General features: G+C 39.4%; 1 protein-coding gene across 2 annotated transcripts in view; it reads right to left on the reverse strand.

Moving 5' to 3' along the window:
* Window positions 1–10,132, reverse strand: part of MICU1 (mitochondrial calcium uptake 1) — a 282,852-nt gene extending 272,720 nt beyond the window's left edge. Inside the window, exon 1 of one of the 2 annotated variants that reach the window (XM_032608291.1) lies at window positions 10,008–10,132. The gene's annotated coding sequence lies outside the window, so the exon portion shown is untranslated. The remainder of the gene's footprint in view (window positions 1–10,007) is intronic. The other variant, XM_032608292.1, reaches the window with a different exon arrangement.
* Between the last annotated feature and the right edge of the window lie 5,847 nt (window positions 10,133–15,979).

Consider the following 15,979-nt stretch of genomic DNA (forward strand, 5'->3'; position numbering starts at 1 on the left):
TTCCCTGGTGGCTCAGTGGTTGAGAGTCCGCCTTCCGATGCAGGGGACGCGGGTTTGTGCCCCGGTCCGGGAGGATCCCACATACCGCTGGAGCGGCTGGGCCCGTGAGCCATGGCCGCTGAGCCTGCGCGTCCGGAGCCTGTGCTCCGCAACGGGAGAGGCCACAACAGTGAGAGGCCCGGGTACCGCAAAAAAAAAAAAAAAAGTAAAAGCAAATTAAAAATGGCTTCTTTTGGGACATCCCTGGTGGCACAGTGGTTAAAATCTGCCTGCCAATGCAGGTGACACAAGATCGATCCCAGGCCCAGGGAGATTCCACATGCTGCGGAGCAACTAAGCCCATGTGCCACAACTATTGAGCCTGCACTCTAGAGCCCGTGTGCCACAACTACTGAAGCCCGTGCACCCTAGTGCCCGCCTGTTACAACTACTGAGCCCGCATGCTGCAACTACTGAAGCCTGTGCGCCTAGAGCCTGTGCTCCGCAACAAGAGAAGCCACCGAAATGAGAAGCCCACGCGCTGCAATGAAGGGCAGCCCCAACTCATTGCAACGAGAGAAAGCACGCGCACAGCAACGAAGACCCAAAGCCAAAAAACAAAAAAAGGCTTCTTTTCCAGAAAAGAAAGCTATTAACGGGGCTTCCCTGGTGGTGCAGTGGTTAAGGATCCGCCTGCCAATGCATGGGACATGGGTTCGAGCCCTGGTCCGGGAGGATCCCACATGCCACGGAGCAACTAAGCCCCTGTGCCACAACTACTGAGCCTGCACTCTAGAGCCTGTGAGCCACAACTACTGAAGCCCGCACGCCTAGAGCCTATGTTCTGAGACAAGAGAAGCCACTGCAATGAGAAGCCCACGCGCCACAACGAAGAGTAGCCCTCATCGCCACAACTAGAGAAAGCCTGTGCGCAGCAACAAAGACCCAACTCAGCCCTAAATAAATAAATAAAATTTTTAAAAAAGAAAGATAGTAACATCAAACCTTTATAGTTCATTTAAAAACTTTCAAACACTCAGAAAATTTCAGAGAATACTATTATGAACACCACATGTACATTACCTAGATTGAACAATTAACATTTCACCTATTTGCTTCATCTATCTATGTCTATCAGGCTATTTTTAAGGCAGACAACTTCAAAGTTACAGACGTTAAAACACTTTAAATATTTCAATAATATTTTCCTACATAACTACAATACCATTATCACACTTATTCAAATTAATTGCAATTTCCTAATATCTTCTAATAGTAGTACGTATTCAAACTTCCACAAAATATATAGCTGATTTTTCAAACTAGGATCCACACAAAAATCATGTATTATCTTTGGTTTTGTTTCTCCAATCTCTCTAATGTAGGACAGTTCCTTCATATACAACCTTTTTCTCCCCTGACCACCCTAATCTTATTTTATTAGCTATACATAACATAAAATTTATCCACACCCAGTAGAATGACTATCATATGTTTGTTTGTTTATTCATTATATGAAAGTGGAATCCTTAGGAAAAAAAACAAAAAAAGAAAATGGAATCCTTGTGCACTGCTAATGGGAATGCAAGATGGTGCAGCCACTACAAAAAACAGTACGGCAATTCCTCAAAAAATTAAACACAGAATTACCATATGATCCAGCAATTCCACTCTGGGGTATATACCCAAAAGAACTGAAAGCAGGGACTTGAACAGGTATTTGTACACCCATGCTTATAGCAGCACTATTCATAGTAGCCAAATGGTGAAAGCAACACAAGTGTCCATCAACATGAATGGATAAACAAAATGTGGTTTATAAACACAATGGAATATTACTCAGCCATAAAAAGGAAGGAAATCCTGACACATGCTCCAACATGTATGAATCTTGATGACATTACGCTAAGTGAAATAAATCAGTCACAAAAAGATAAACACTGTATGATTCTGCTTAGATGAGGCACCTACAGTAGTCAAAATCACAGAGACAGAAAGTAGAATTGTGGTTGCCAGGGACTGGAAGGAGGGGTATTGGAGAGTTATTTAATGGATGCAGCAATTCACTTCTACATGATGAAAATAGCTCTTGAGATGGATGATAGTGATGGTTTCACAAGAATCTGAATGTACTTAATACCACTGAAGTGTACACTTAAAAAATGGTTAAGATGGGGCTTCCCTGGTGGCGCAGGAGTTGGGAGTCCGCCTGCCAATGCAGGGGACGCGGGTTCGTGCCCCGGTCTGCGAGGATCCCACATGCCGCGGAGCGGCTGGGCCCGTGGGCCATGGCCGCTGGGCCTGCGCGTCCAGAGCCTGTGCTCTGCAACGGGAGAGGCCACAACAGTGAGAGGCCCGCGTACCGCCAAAAAAAGAAAAAAAAAAAGGTTAAGATGGTAAATTTTATATTATGTGTATTATACCACAATTTTTAAAACTGAAGAAAAAGGATGGAAATTCTGATACATCCTAGAACATGCATGAACCTTAAAGACTTACATTAAGTGAAACAAGCCAATCACAAAAAGATAAATAGTATACGATTCCACATATATGACAAACCTACAGTAGTGAAATTCAAAGAAACAGAAAGTAGTATGGTGATGCCAGAGACTGAGGGGAGAAGGAAGTAGACAGTTATTGTTTAATGGGTATAGTTTCCTGTTTGGGAAGAAGAAAAAATTCCAGGAATGAATGGTGGTGATAATTGTACAACAATGCAAATACACTTTATGCCTGCCAATTGTATACTTTTAAATGTTTTTTTTAAATGGTAATTTTTTTAAAACAGTGGTAAAATATACATGAAATTTACCATTTTAACCATTTAAAAGCTTATATTAAGTATATTCACCACACTGTGCAATCACAGCACAACCCTAATTTTTTAACAGAACAGGACATCTATATTGCATTTCTCAAATTCTGTATTTATCTAATTGCTTCCTTGTAGAATGGTTTAAATATTTCTCTAGCCCCTTTATTTCCTGTAAACTGGAAGTTACATCTTGACTTAAGTTTTCTTCTCCCATGTCTAATCTGCCATTAATAACATCAAGTGTATCTTTCATCTCAGACACTGTAGTTTCCATCTCTGGAGGTTCAGCTGGGTCTTTTTCATATCTTCCGTGTTTCTATTTAAACATTCAATCTTTCTTCTAGTTTCCTGACCATACAGAATACAGTTTTAAAAAACTGTTTTACCATCCCTCTCCACTAATTCTATCACCTGTGTCCTTCTGTTTCAGTTTTCATTGTTTTTCTTGTCATTATGAGTCATATTTTCCTGCTCCTTTGCATGCCTAGTAATTTCTGATTGGATGCCAGACACTGGGAATTTTACCTTTTTGGGTGCTGGATATTTTTGTATTCCTGAATCTATTCTTGAGCTTAGTTCTAGGACATGAATACGTTACTTGGAAACAGTTTGACTGTTTCAGGTCTTGCTTTTAAGTTTTTTGGCTGGGTCAGAGCAGTGTTTAGTTTAAGACTAATTTACCCCACTGTGGTTTGGCTTTCTGTAGCTTGTTACCAACAGTTAACCTTGATCCAAGAATATTAAATGCAAAATTCCAGAAATAAACAATTCATAAGTTTTAAACTATGTGCTATTCTGAGTAGCCTGATGAAATCTCACACTGTCCCACTCCATGCCCCGTCCCCTGTCCCGCCTGCCCCCCGTATGAATCAACCCTTTGTCCATCATACTCATGCTTAATATGCTACTCACCAGTTAGTATATATAGGCTTTGGCACTCCCCAGTTTCAGGTATCCACTGGGGGTCTTCGAATGTATCACCCACAGATAAGGGGAGACTACTGTACTCCACCTGGTGACCTGTTAAAATATATTCCGCTCTGGCTGGTAGGAAAAAACACTATCCCTGCCTTTGTTCGCTCTTTTCAGGTAGTTCTTTTCCCAGCCTCGGTTAGTTTCCTCACATGTAGTCACTGATCAATTCTCAGCTGAATACATGAGGGTTCTCCCTCCTTCTGGCTCTCTCATCTCTAACATTCTGCCCAGCAAACTCCAGCTGTCTTGGCCTCCCCAGACTCTCTCAATTCAGGAAGACCACTGTGCTCTGCCTGGGTTTGCCCTCCCTACTCTGCAGCTGGGAAATGCTCTCCAGGCAGCAAGCCAGAACAATCACAGAGCTCACCTCGTTTGTTTCCCATCTCTCAGGGATCACTGTCCTTTGCTGCACAATGTCCAAAATCCAGGAAACAACTGTTCTGTATATTTTGTCTCCCCTTTTAGCGGCTCCAGGTGGGAGGGTAAATATGGTCCCTGTTATTCCTTCTTCACAGGAAATGGAAGTTAAGATCAATTTTTCTGTCCCTTTTATTCCTCATTGTCTTTGTAAATTATTTTAAAGCAACTCTCAGACATGGTATCATTTCACTGCTATATAGTTTAGTATGCCTCTCCAAAAATATCGACTTTCTTTTTAGATAAACATGTCACTGTTATACTTAACAAATTTAACAATAATTCCCTGGTATCATCTAATGTCCAGTCCATATTCCAATTTCCCCAACTTTTAAAAAAATTCTTTTGCTTGTAAACAACTGGTTGTTCAAATTCTCTTTAATGCTAGCATCTAATGAACACTACTCTGTGAGGGATACTATGCTAAATGTTTGATATCCATTACCTCATTTAATCTCAATAACCCTGAGCTAAGTATTATTATCACTTCTATTTTACTGAGAAGGACTCCAAAGCTCAACACTTTTAAGAAATTTGCCAGTGGATGGCAGGGGAGGGTTTCTCTGATCCCAAGGCCATTGCTCTTAACCATTATGCTTCATTACCATCTCAGGAATTATTAGGATAGAAAGTCAGATGATATCAATGCTTAAGTTGATAATCAAATTCTGAAACAACTTAATTTAAATGTTATCATAGATCAAAGACCCAAGAAAATTAGCAATGCTTCTTTATTTGAAATACATTACAATAGAATCTACTTGATCATTTTTAAAAATACAATTTCCAAATCTAAAAGTAAGTTTTATTTGAACAAGGAACATGATTGAAATACAAATTAACTATCATCTGAAACTAGCAAATGTAGATATAAGTGTATTTATAATAATCCACAACAATTCTGTCAAATAGAATATGTTGGGATGATAGAAATGTTTCATATCTGCACTGTTCAACACAGTAACCACTAAAACAACCCAATCAAAAAATGAGAGGAAGGGGCTTCCCTGGTGGCGCAGTGGTTGAGAGTCTGCCTGCCAATGCAGAGGACACGGGTTCGAGCCCTGGTTTGGGAGGATCCCACATGCCGCGGAGCAACTAGGCCCGTGGGCCACAACTACTGAGCCTGCGCGTCTGGAGCCTGTGCTCCGCAACAAGAGAGGCCGCGATAGTGACAGGCCTGCGCACCGCGATGAAGAGTGGCCCCCGCTTGCCACAACTAGAGGAAGCCCTCGCACAGAAATGAAGATCCAACACAGCAAAAATTAATTAATTAATAAATTCCTACCCCAAACATCTAAAAATAAAAAAAAAAAAAAAAAAAAAAAAAAAAAAAAAATGAGAGGAAGACCTAAATAGACATTTCTCCAAAGAAGACATACGGATGGCCAAGAGGCACATGAAAACATGCTCAACATCGCTAATTATTAAAGAAATGCAAATCAAAACTATAATGAGGTATCACCTCACACCTGTCAGAATGGCCATCATCAAAAAATCTACAAACAATAAATGCTGGAGAGGGTGTGGAGAAAAGGGAACCCTCTTGCACTGTTGGTGGGAATGTAAATTGATACAGCCACTATGGAGCACAGTATGGAGGTTCCTTGAAAAACTAAAAATAGAATTACCATATGATCCAGCAATCCCACTACTGGGCATATATACCCAGAGAAAACCATAACTCAAAAAGACACATGCACCCCAATGTTCACTGCAGCACTATTTACAATAGCCAGGTCATTGTAGCAACCTAAATGCCCATCGACAGACGAATGGATAAAGAAGATGTGGTAATATATACAATGGAATATTACTCAGCCATAAAAAGGAACGAAATTGGGTCATTTGTAGAGATGTGGATGGACCTAGAGACCATCATACAAAGTCAGAAAGAGAAAAACAAATATTGTATAGCAACACATATATGTGGAATCTACAAGAATGGTACAGATGAACCTGTTTGCAAGGCAGAAACAGAGACACAGACGTAGAGAACAAACGTATGGACACCAAAGTGGGGATGGGGCGGTGGGATGAATTGGGAGATTGGGATTGACATATATACACTAACTAATATGTATAAAATAGATAACTAATGAGAACATGTTGTATAGCACAGGGAACTCTACTTCACTTCACTATACAGTAGAAACTAACATAACATTGTAAAACAACTATACCCCAATTACTTAAAGTCACCATAAATTCTGATCTGAACTTCCAAGGTGCTCAATGCTTAGCTTCCCTTGTATAGTGAAGGAACAGGCTATCTTCCACTTACTGAGCTTTACTGAGCTCAGAGTTTGTGTAAAATTCACTCAATACATTCCCCCAGCCTGACAGTTATCCTTGGAGGAGGCAATCTTTACTTTTTATGTTTTTTTAATTGAAGTATAGTTAATTTACAGTATTGTGTTAGTTTCAAATATACAGCAACGTGATTCAGTTATACACACGTGTGTGTGTGTCTATATATATATATATGTATTCTTTTTCAGATTCTTTTCCATTTTAGGTTATTACAAGATATTGAGTATAGTTTCCTGTGCTATATAGTATGTCCTTGTTGTTTACCTATTTTATATATTGTAGTGTATATATGTTAATTCCAAACGCCTAATTTATCTCTCCCCTGCCCCAGCCCCACTATCCCCTTCGATAACCGTAAGTTTGTTTTCTGTGTCTGTGAGTCTGTTTCTGTTTTGTAAATAAGTTCATTTGTACCATTTTTCAGATTCTACATATAAGTGATATCATATGTTTGACTTTCTCTGTCAGACTTACTTCACTTAATATGATAGTCTCTAGGTCCATCCATGTTGCTACAAATGGCATTATTTCATTCTTTTTTATAGCTGAGTAATATTCTGTTGTATATGTGTACCACATCTTCTTTACCCATTCATCTGTCAATGAACATTTAGGTTGTTTCCATGTCTTAGCTATTGTAAATGGTGCTGCTGTCAACACTGGGGTGCATGTATCTTTTCCAATTAGAGTTTTCATCTTTTCCAGATACACGGCCAGGAGTGGGTTGCAAGATCATATGGTAACTCTATTTTTAGTTTTTTAAGGAATCTCCACACTGTTCTCCATAGTGGCTGCACCAGTTTACACTCCCACCAACAGCGTAGGAGGGTTCATTTTTTTCTACACACCCTCTCCAGCATTTATTATTTGTAGATTTTTTGATGATGGACATTCTGACTGGTGTGAGGTGATACCTCATTGTAGTTTTCATTTGCATTTTTTTAATACTTAGTGATATTGAGCAGCTTTTCATGTGCCTGTTGGCCATCTGGATGTTTTCTTTGGAGAAATGTCTATTTAGGTCTTCTGTCCATTTTTTTGACTGGGTTGTATTCTTTATATATATCAAGCTGTGTGAGCTTAAGCAATCTTTAAAAACTTAGGCAGTCTGCTAATAATTATGTAGTTTAAACAAAGTTTTCTCATTTATTGCTATATCTGCAATATAGAATTTTAAAACCTGCTAAAATCAAGACAAACTGAATAAAGAACCATCTTGCTAATTCTGCAGACACCTATATATTTTAAACTCTCTGGGGCTAAGCATTCTGAAATTGGGAAAATAAACTCTTCTAGACATTTTTTGTCATTGTTATTATTAACAATTACATTTAATGAGAATCTACTACATCATAGGCACTTGGCATATGTTAATCCTTACAAGACCCTTATGAGATAGGTATTATCATCTCCATTTGTAAATGAAATAATCTCAAGTTCAGAAAGATTAAGTAACTTGCTCAACATCAAGAAGTGATGGAGTTGGGTTTTAGAATATAGACCTGCCTGTCTAAACTAAAGCCTGTTAGCCAATTGTTAGCCACCAATGTTAGCAATTAAAGTTCAAATGTCCATTGAATCGAGCTACTAACATCTTTTTTTTTTTTTTTTTTTTTTTTTTTTGTGGTACGCGGGCCTCTCACGGTTGTGGCCTCTCCCGTTGCGGAGCACAGGCTCCGGACGCGCAGGCTCAGCGGCCATGGCTCACGGGTCCAGCCGCTCCGCGGCATGTGGGATCTTCCCGGACCGGGGTACGAACCCGCGTCCCCTGCATCGGCAGGCGCACTCTCAACCACTGCGCCACCAGGGAAGCCCAAAAAATTTGGCTCTCTTTTAAAGGAAATAGTAAAAAAACTCTACTCCTTACGGAAAAAAAAAATGGTAAACATTCAGCAATTGCTGCAGCCATTGTAAAAATTGCTCAAGAGGGAAAACTAAAGATTGAAAGTGGCCAAATTAGGTATAATAACTTTATCACTTTTGTCCTATTAATTCTGAATAATATAAAATCTTAAGTGTCAGTTAAATCTTTCAGTTATAATTATTTTACATAATATTGCATTAAGGGACAAATTACATACCATTGTTAAATACAGGAAAGTCACTCTCAAAATGCACCTCTTGGAAATGTTAAAAAGTCTACTGAATATAGTAAATGTTCTATAGATTATAAATGAAGATAGCAATACACTCTTTCCTTCTCTTGCTCTTATTAGTTTCTCTAACTCTTTCCTTTTCTCCCCAGGCACAAAACCAACTCCTGAATCTTTCCTTTTTGTTAGCATTACTTTGTGTCTTATAATCCTCAGTAAGGACACTTAGAGCAGCTGGAGGCCAGAGCCACCTTCTCACAAACAAGTGGCAGTGGGTTCTAAAAAATTTTTAGAATAAGGCAATATTTAACAAGCTCAATACCTTACCCAACGCTAGGAAGATAACGGGTGGTCGAACTGGCCAACACCTGTCTCAAGATGCTGACATTTTATTAATTTGTCATACAGTTTAATGAAACCTAAAGTCTCCTACAGCTATCAACCCCAAACTGCTTCACTCCTTTCTACTGCTAGATCACTTGCACATGTAACTCAAAGGAATACTTTAACATAAACAAAGGTATACCCAAGAAACTGCCCCCAAACCGATAGACACATCTATTGATACTTAAAAACAGAAATAAAATAGGACTTTCCAGGTACCACAAGGAAAATAAAGTATTTTACTCTAGTCCCTTAACTATAATATGGTTATTCTACTTATATTTACAAATATCTACAATACTTTTTAGGCATCTGAAAGAGAAGATAAAGAAACCATAAACCATAACATAACAAAGATCGCAACCTAAAGAACAGTTCGTTTTAAACTCTTTTCCCAACAGTCACACTGAGTCAATAACGCCCGGCTCATTCTCAAAGCATCGTATTGCGGGCCAGGACAGTATGGTGAGAAGGAAACTCGACAGCGAATGAAAACTGGTTACGGCACTGGGAAAGAGAAAAACTGAACAGTCCAAGAAGCCTGCACTTTGTTATGTTCTTTCAGGTCCCAGTGATTTTTCCACTTCTTTCTTTGTTTCAAAGATTAATACTTCCCCCATAAGAGATCTAACTGTAAACTCCGCACCCACTTCCAACCACATCCACAAATCCCAAGGATGTGTCCCTGGTCACCCGTGAGAAGAGGGACGTCGACGCTCAAGTGAACCCTGAGGTTGGGAACTCGGTAGAAGTTCTCCTGGGACAGGGAGAAGGGACTGGGTGAGGTGAAGGAAAGCTGAGGAAGGGAAGCAGGCAGGACTAAGAACTGCTCTCAAACCCCTAAACTGAGCACATCAGGGAGAGACAGCTATCCCGCTCGACCAGAGAAGTCGCCTGACCCCAGAGCGGACAAACAGCCGGAAACAGCCGGCCCCGGAGGTCAAGTCCCTAAAGCCGTTTCGCATCCCCTTCCCTTTCGTCTTTCCTAAAAGGCTGTCTCCTCATACCCTTCAGAGTCCAGGACTTACCCGTCCACGCTGGAGCTCCAGCTGCTTCTCCGTCAAAGCCGCCCACCTCTGAAAACCATAGAGACGAAGAAACAGGCGAGAACAGCCTCTAGCTCCACCGCCCATCCTCACGTGACTCTCCTAGCCGCTGAGCCTGTCGGGATCGTGGTGAAATGCGTGTGGGAGGGGCACGGAGGAAAAGGAGTGGGGAGAGCCCAGGGAAGCAACCGGCCCCTCCCCGGCCTCGGGCCCCGCCCCGGCCTCGGGCCCCGCCCCCTCAGTGTTTAGGCGGGAAGGTGAGAGAGTACCCAGAAGCTCTCTGGCTATTTCTCTGGCGTTCCTCCCTCCCCGCCCCCGACACACAAGGGGTACAGGAGTCTTTTAAAGAGATTTATTGTGCCTGCTGCCACCTTGTTGGTACCCTTTTACGTGTTGGCTAAGCAAAAAGGAGTCAGTGAAAAGGAAATTGGACCACAGTAAGTTGGGAACTGTTCTTTTCGAACTGCATCTATGAGATTTAGGCGTCTGACAAAATTTGCCTATTTCTTGACCTTGAAGTTTTTTCCAATTTAGAAACCGCCTCACCGCTTCCTCTACTGTGAGGTTTCTCACATGTTCTCTTTGCAAACTAATGTTATTGGAGAGTTTAGTCAGTAAGCTGCTAGGAGCATGTTTTTCTCTGATGTTGTTATCCGAACTGAGGCTCCAGAGGGGTCTTCTCTTCTGCTGTGGAAATAGAATGACAATATTTTGATAATGATATGACAGAACTTTTAAATAAAAATTTCTTCAAGAAGTTACTTAGAGCTGTAGAAAAGCTGCAACCATGGAAACAAAAGGAGGCAGACAGAACTACCACTGGGTTAAGTTGTGAAGTAAGCAGAACAACTATTCTCCATTTCTTCTCAAAGGACCGTCCCTCCCCACTACCCTAAGAACGGCAAATTATTGTGTTCATGGCACTGCTGCTAGCACTTTACAGGCAACCCAATGTTTCTTTACAACCACCCTGTCGATGGAAACTTTTATTCCATAGCAGGTAGGGAAGCAGGTGAAGACCCCTAAGTGACTCAAAAAATGCTGGAGCTGGTAAAGACCTAATCGAAAGGTCACCAAGGACATCTTAAGCAGTTTTCTTCAATCTGCTGTCCTCTGGATCTACTTGCCACAGGAGTTAGGAATCTGCTGATTTGCTTCTCAGCTATCAAAATGTGCCTTTTCTGTGTTACTTTCCATTTAGAACCTGTTCTCTGTTAAATGATAAATCTGATAAAGACATCCTTCCAGCTTTACTAGCAGGCACTTAGCACGGTATCCTTCTCAGGCAGCATGTCCATTCACGCTGACGATGGGAATTTCAAGTTGTGTCATAGATTACTCTCCAGAACTCTGGGGGCTTCTGGAATCTTAACTCGTATCTCAGTCAAGTGTGACTCAGAATAAGAAAAAGAAAGTTATCAATACATAAATGTTGAACAAAGATCAATTTTTAATACTTGGTGAAATTCAATACTGATTTCGGTCAAAATTTGTCTGTATAAAACTAAATAACCAGTTCAGCTAATTATTAAGTAACCTGTAAAAACATAAATCGCTGGTCTCAAACTCTTTGGTCTCAGGACCCCTTTACACTATTAAAAATTATTAAGGACCCCAAACAACTTTTGTTTATGTATGTATAACTATCAATACTTATTGTGTTTTAGAAATTAGAACTGGAAATTTTTATTTTTTATTTTTTTTCGGTACGCTGGCCTCTCACTGCTGTGGCCTCTCCCGTTGTGGAGCACAGGCTCCGGACGCGCAGGCTCAGCGGCCATGGCTCACGGGCCCAGCCGCTCCGCGGCATGTGGGGTCTTCCCGGACCGGGGCACGAACCCGTATCCCCTGCATCGGCAGGCGGACTCTCAACCACTGCACCACCATTGAAGCCCAATTTTTAATTTTTTTAGTCATTAAAAATAAACCCATTATATGTTAACATATTTTTAATAATAACTATATATTTTCAAAAATATAAGTGCAGCATGGTTTTACATTCTTGTTAATTTCTTAATGTCTAGCTTATAGAAGACAGATGATTCTCATATTTTTCTTCATTAATATGCTTCAATATCACTCATCACGTAGCCTCTGAGAAACTCCACTGTACACTCAGAGAATGAAAATGATAAAGGCAAATAACAGCTTCTTATTATTAGGAAAAAAGTCTTGACCTTATAGATCACCAGAAAGGATTTCAGGGAACCCCTGGAGTCCATGGACCATATTTTGAGAACCTCTGTTTTAAACCATACAAATGTTAGCTACTTTTTTTTTTAAACCATTTGTCATCAAGTGGAACATTTAGTGGAAAGAGGAACAAGACAGAGATAATTTACAGAATAAAACAATCTTGTAAACGGGAGTATTCTTTCTTCATTTATCAAGAGCATAGAGTAAGTTAGCAGAATTCAGGTTCATAACTGAACACAACTACATTCTGCATTAGAAATCAGTCCACCAATCCAATACTGTCTTTCAGCTTGCTATGCAAGGAGGTTCCTGTCACATGAATATATAATATCACTAAAGTGGGTTTATATCCCCTACACAAACTAATATTAAGACTCAAATAAAATTTGAAGTTAAAATTATTTTCTTAAGCATATATTGAATGTCTACTATATGCAAGGCTCATAATAGGTGCTGGGCTTATAAAAATTTATAAGCATAGTTCCTGCCCTCAGGCAACTTATGTATATATAATGAGACTTACACCCTGGAATAAATGTATTTTCTGCCACGTTCAGTAGTTCCCAAATCAGCTTTATGATCAACTGTCTCAGAATTATCTGGGGAGATTTTAAAGATACATATTCTTAGAGTAAGAGATATGATGTTTAAGTGCACCAGGGTGATGCCCAGGAATTTGGATTTTTAAAAAGTGACCCGAGTATTCCCATATAATGATGGGTTTGGGAATGAATACAAAGTACATGCAACAGAGAAATGGACTTGGTCTTTGTCCCTAGTACTGTCACACATAAAATGTGATCTCTTTATTTCATCTTCAATATTTCAAAAGTATATCATTGTTCAAAGACCCGTGTTATCAACAGAGTACATATTTAATTTCATTCAGTTAAAATAGAAATTGATGTACTTATTTCAAACATTTTGTAGTTCATCTGCTTTTATCACATAAAAATAATGTGAGATGTTACCACAGCAGTTTGCAGCACAAGAAACAAAACATCTTTTGCAACAAGAATCTGATGACAAAATGTGTTATTTTATAGAGCTTTGATTCAATTTATTTAATTTTTTTAAAGTGAATTCAGTGAGATGTCCCATGTTTCATTACACTTATCTTCAGGATTCCACAGATTAGCTTATAGTATTTCAAAACCTACGCAATCTTCCATCACAAATTTCTTTTGAGGATATATTATATTCAAGCAACTATTGAGAGACTTATGATCCATAGTTGCTATTGCAGTCTGTGTTCTTTGCTAATATTGTAGCCAGAATTATATTCAAGTAAATATGAAAAAATTTTAAAATAAGTTTAATGTTTCCTTTCTTCTTACCACAAAGGAAAAAAAAGGAAATAGCTAAATCAGCCATAAATATGATGATTTATAAAAATTGATATATATTCCTCTCGATCTTATGATTGAAAATAACTTCAAAATTAAAGACTCCCTACACAGATCTTGATTTCTAAATAACTTTCCCCATGACAAGGAATCAAAGCTTCTTGAAGAAATGGCTGATTTCAGGGCTAGGGCAGGAAGGTACAAGATGATCTGGAATATCTTCTTGGGCCAGAAATAAGAAAGTGCTCAGAAAATAAAATGGGGGCATGCCAACAGCAACCAGCTTGAAGGACCTCTCACTGGGCAAATCTGGGGTAACTAGAGTATGAAAATAAGAACAGTAATGAATTATGATCTATTGAATAGAATAAGAATTCATTCATATATTCTAATGAGAGAGAGAAAGAGAGGGAGATGGGGGAAAAGGAAAGCTGTTCTCTAAAGAAAATGCCCACTGATAAATACAGAGAGAGTGGTGGAGTTGGAAAATCACCATTTTGCAACTATCATAGAAAAGATTGGTTTGGAAAACATCATCAATGAATTCTAAATCTAGGGGGAAATTTTGATAAGCAGTATACTTTCAGATCTTCAAAGTATCTCTCCACAGATTGTATATTTGTTAAAAGGGGGAAAAAGTAACTATACAGTGGAGAAACTAGGCAACACTTTGATCAGTGACCATATGCCTCCTGATGTGATACCCTGAGAAAGATATAATATCACTTCAATCTAATCGTGAGGAAACATCAACCAAACCCATATTGAAGAACATTCTATTAAATAACTGTCATGAGGGGGACTTCCATGGTGGTCCAGTGGTAAAGAATCCGCCTTCCAATGTAGGGGACGCGGGTTCTATCCCTGGTCGTGGAGCTAAGATCCCACATGCCACGGGGAAACTAAGCCCGCACGCCACAACTTTGGAGCTCGCGTGCCTCAATGAGAGAGCCAGTGTGCTGCAAACTACAGAGCCCATGCGCCCTGGAGCCCACGGGCCACAACTAGAGAGAGAAAACCCTCTGCAGGCCACAACTAGAGAGAAGCCTGTGCACCACAATAAAAGATCCCACATGCTGCAACTAAGACCCGACACAGCCAAGAAAATAAATAAATTAAATAAATAAATATTTTAAAATAAATAAATAACTGTCATGAAAGACCCCCCCCAAAATGCTGAGGAACTGTTACATATAAAAGGGACTAAAGAGACTTGGCAAAGTCGATATGTGATCTAAACTGGAACTTGTACCAGAGCAGGGGAAATACTATAAAAGATTTATTGAAACAGTTGACACAATTGGAATATGGACCATAGATTAGAAAAAAGTAGCTCCCACATTTGATAACTATGTGATTATATAAAGTAATATATATATTTATAGTAAATACACACCGAGGTATGAAGAGGTAAGGAGGCATAATACATGCAATCTATTCTCAAATTGTTCAGAAAAAGTAAATGAAAATATCTAGAGAGAGAGAATGCAAATGCAGCAAAATGTTAAAAGTTGGTGAACTTGAATAAATAATATTCAGGAGTTCTCTCTCCTATTCTTGCAATCTTTCTGTAAGTTTAAATTGTTTTTAAAAAGAAAAAAGTTAAGGGCTCTCCAATTTCTCTCTCTTAGACTTCATTCCAAAATGGGCTAGAACATTCATCATGAACCTTTTAATTTATTTAGTTTTTTAATTTCCACTATTATTACTAGTCAGGTGGTAATTATCTTTTATAATTTTAGTTGATTATATACTACCAGTAAGAAGGAAAGCAAGTGACATTACAAAAGGCAAAAACAATTCCTTTTTTTAATAAATAGTATATTTTTATTGAACCCAACATATCCAAAATATCACTTCAACATGTAATCAACATAAAATATTATTAATGAGATATCTTACAGTCTTTTCTTTTTTGATAACATGTCTTTGAAATCAGTGTGTATTTTATACTTATTTTATACTCACATTTTGATTTGGATTTTTTTTTTTTTTTTTTTTTTTTGGGCCGCACTGCATGGCTTGTGAGAATCTTAGTTCCCCAGCCAGGGATTGAACCCCGGCCATGGCAGTGAAAGAGCTGAGTCCTAACTGTTAGCACTGTTAACACTGACTGAAACCACCCACCCTGGCCAGGAAAGATAGTAGCCGCTTGCATGCATTATCTTAGAACAGGGGATCCTGGTAAGGAATGTGGAACTAACAAGTTATCACCAACTGGAAGAATTCGGGAAAGGTCAAAAGGAGAGAGGGGACACCAGTCCATGCATCCTACCAACCTCCCAGGATCTTTCTTGCTGGAATCCATCTTGGCTGAGCAATGTGCACACCACCAGGAAGGACCCTGAGTCAGAAGGATTGGCCAAGGACTTCCCTGGTGGTTCAGTGGCTAAGACTCTGCACTCCCAATAC

Source organism: Phocoena sinus, chromosome 16, assembly GCF_008692025.1.
Source record: "Phocoena sinus isolate mPhoSin1 chromosome 16, mPhoSin1.pri, whole genome shotgun sequence".
In the NCBI taxonomy this organism is placed as follows: Eukaryota; Metazoa; Chordata; class Mammalia; order Artiodactyla; family Phocoenidae; genus Phocoena; species Phocoena sinus.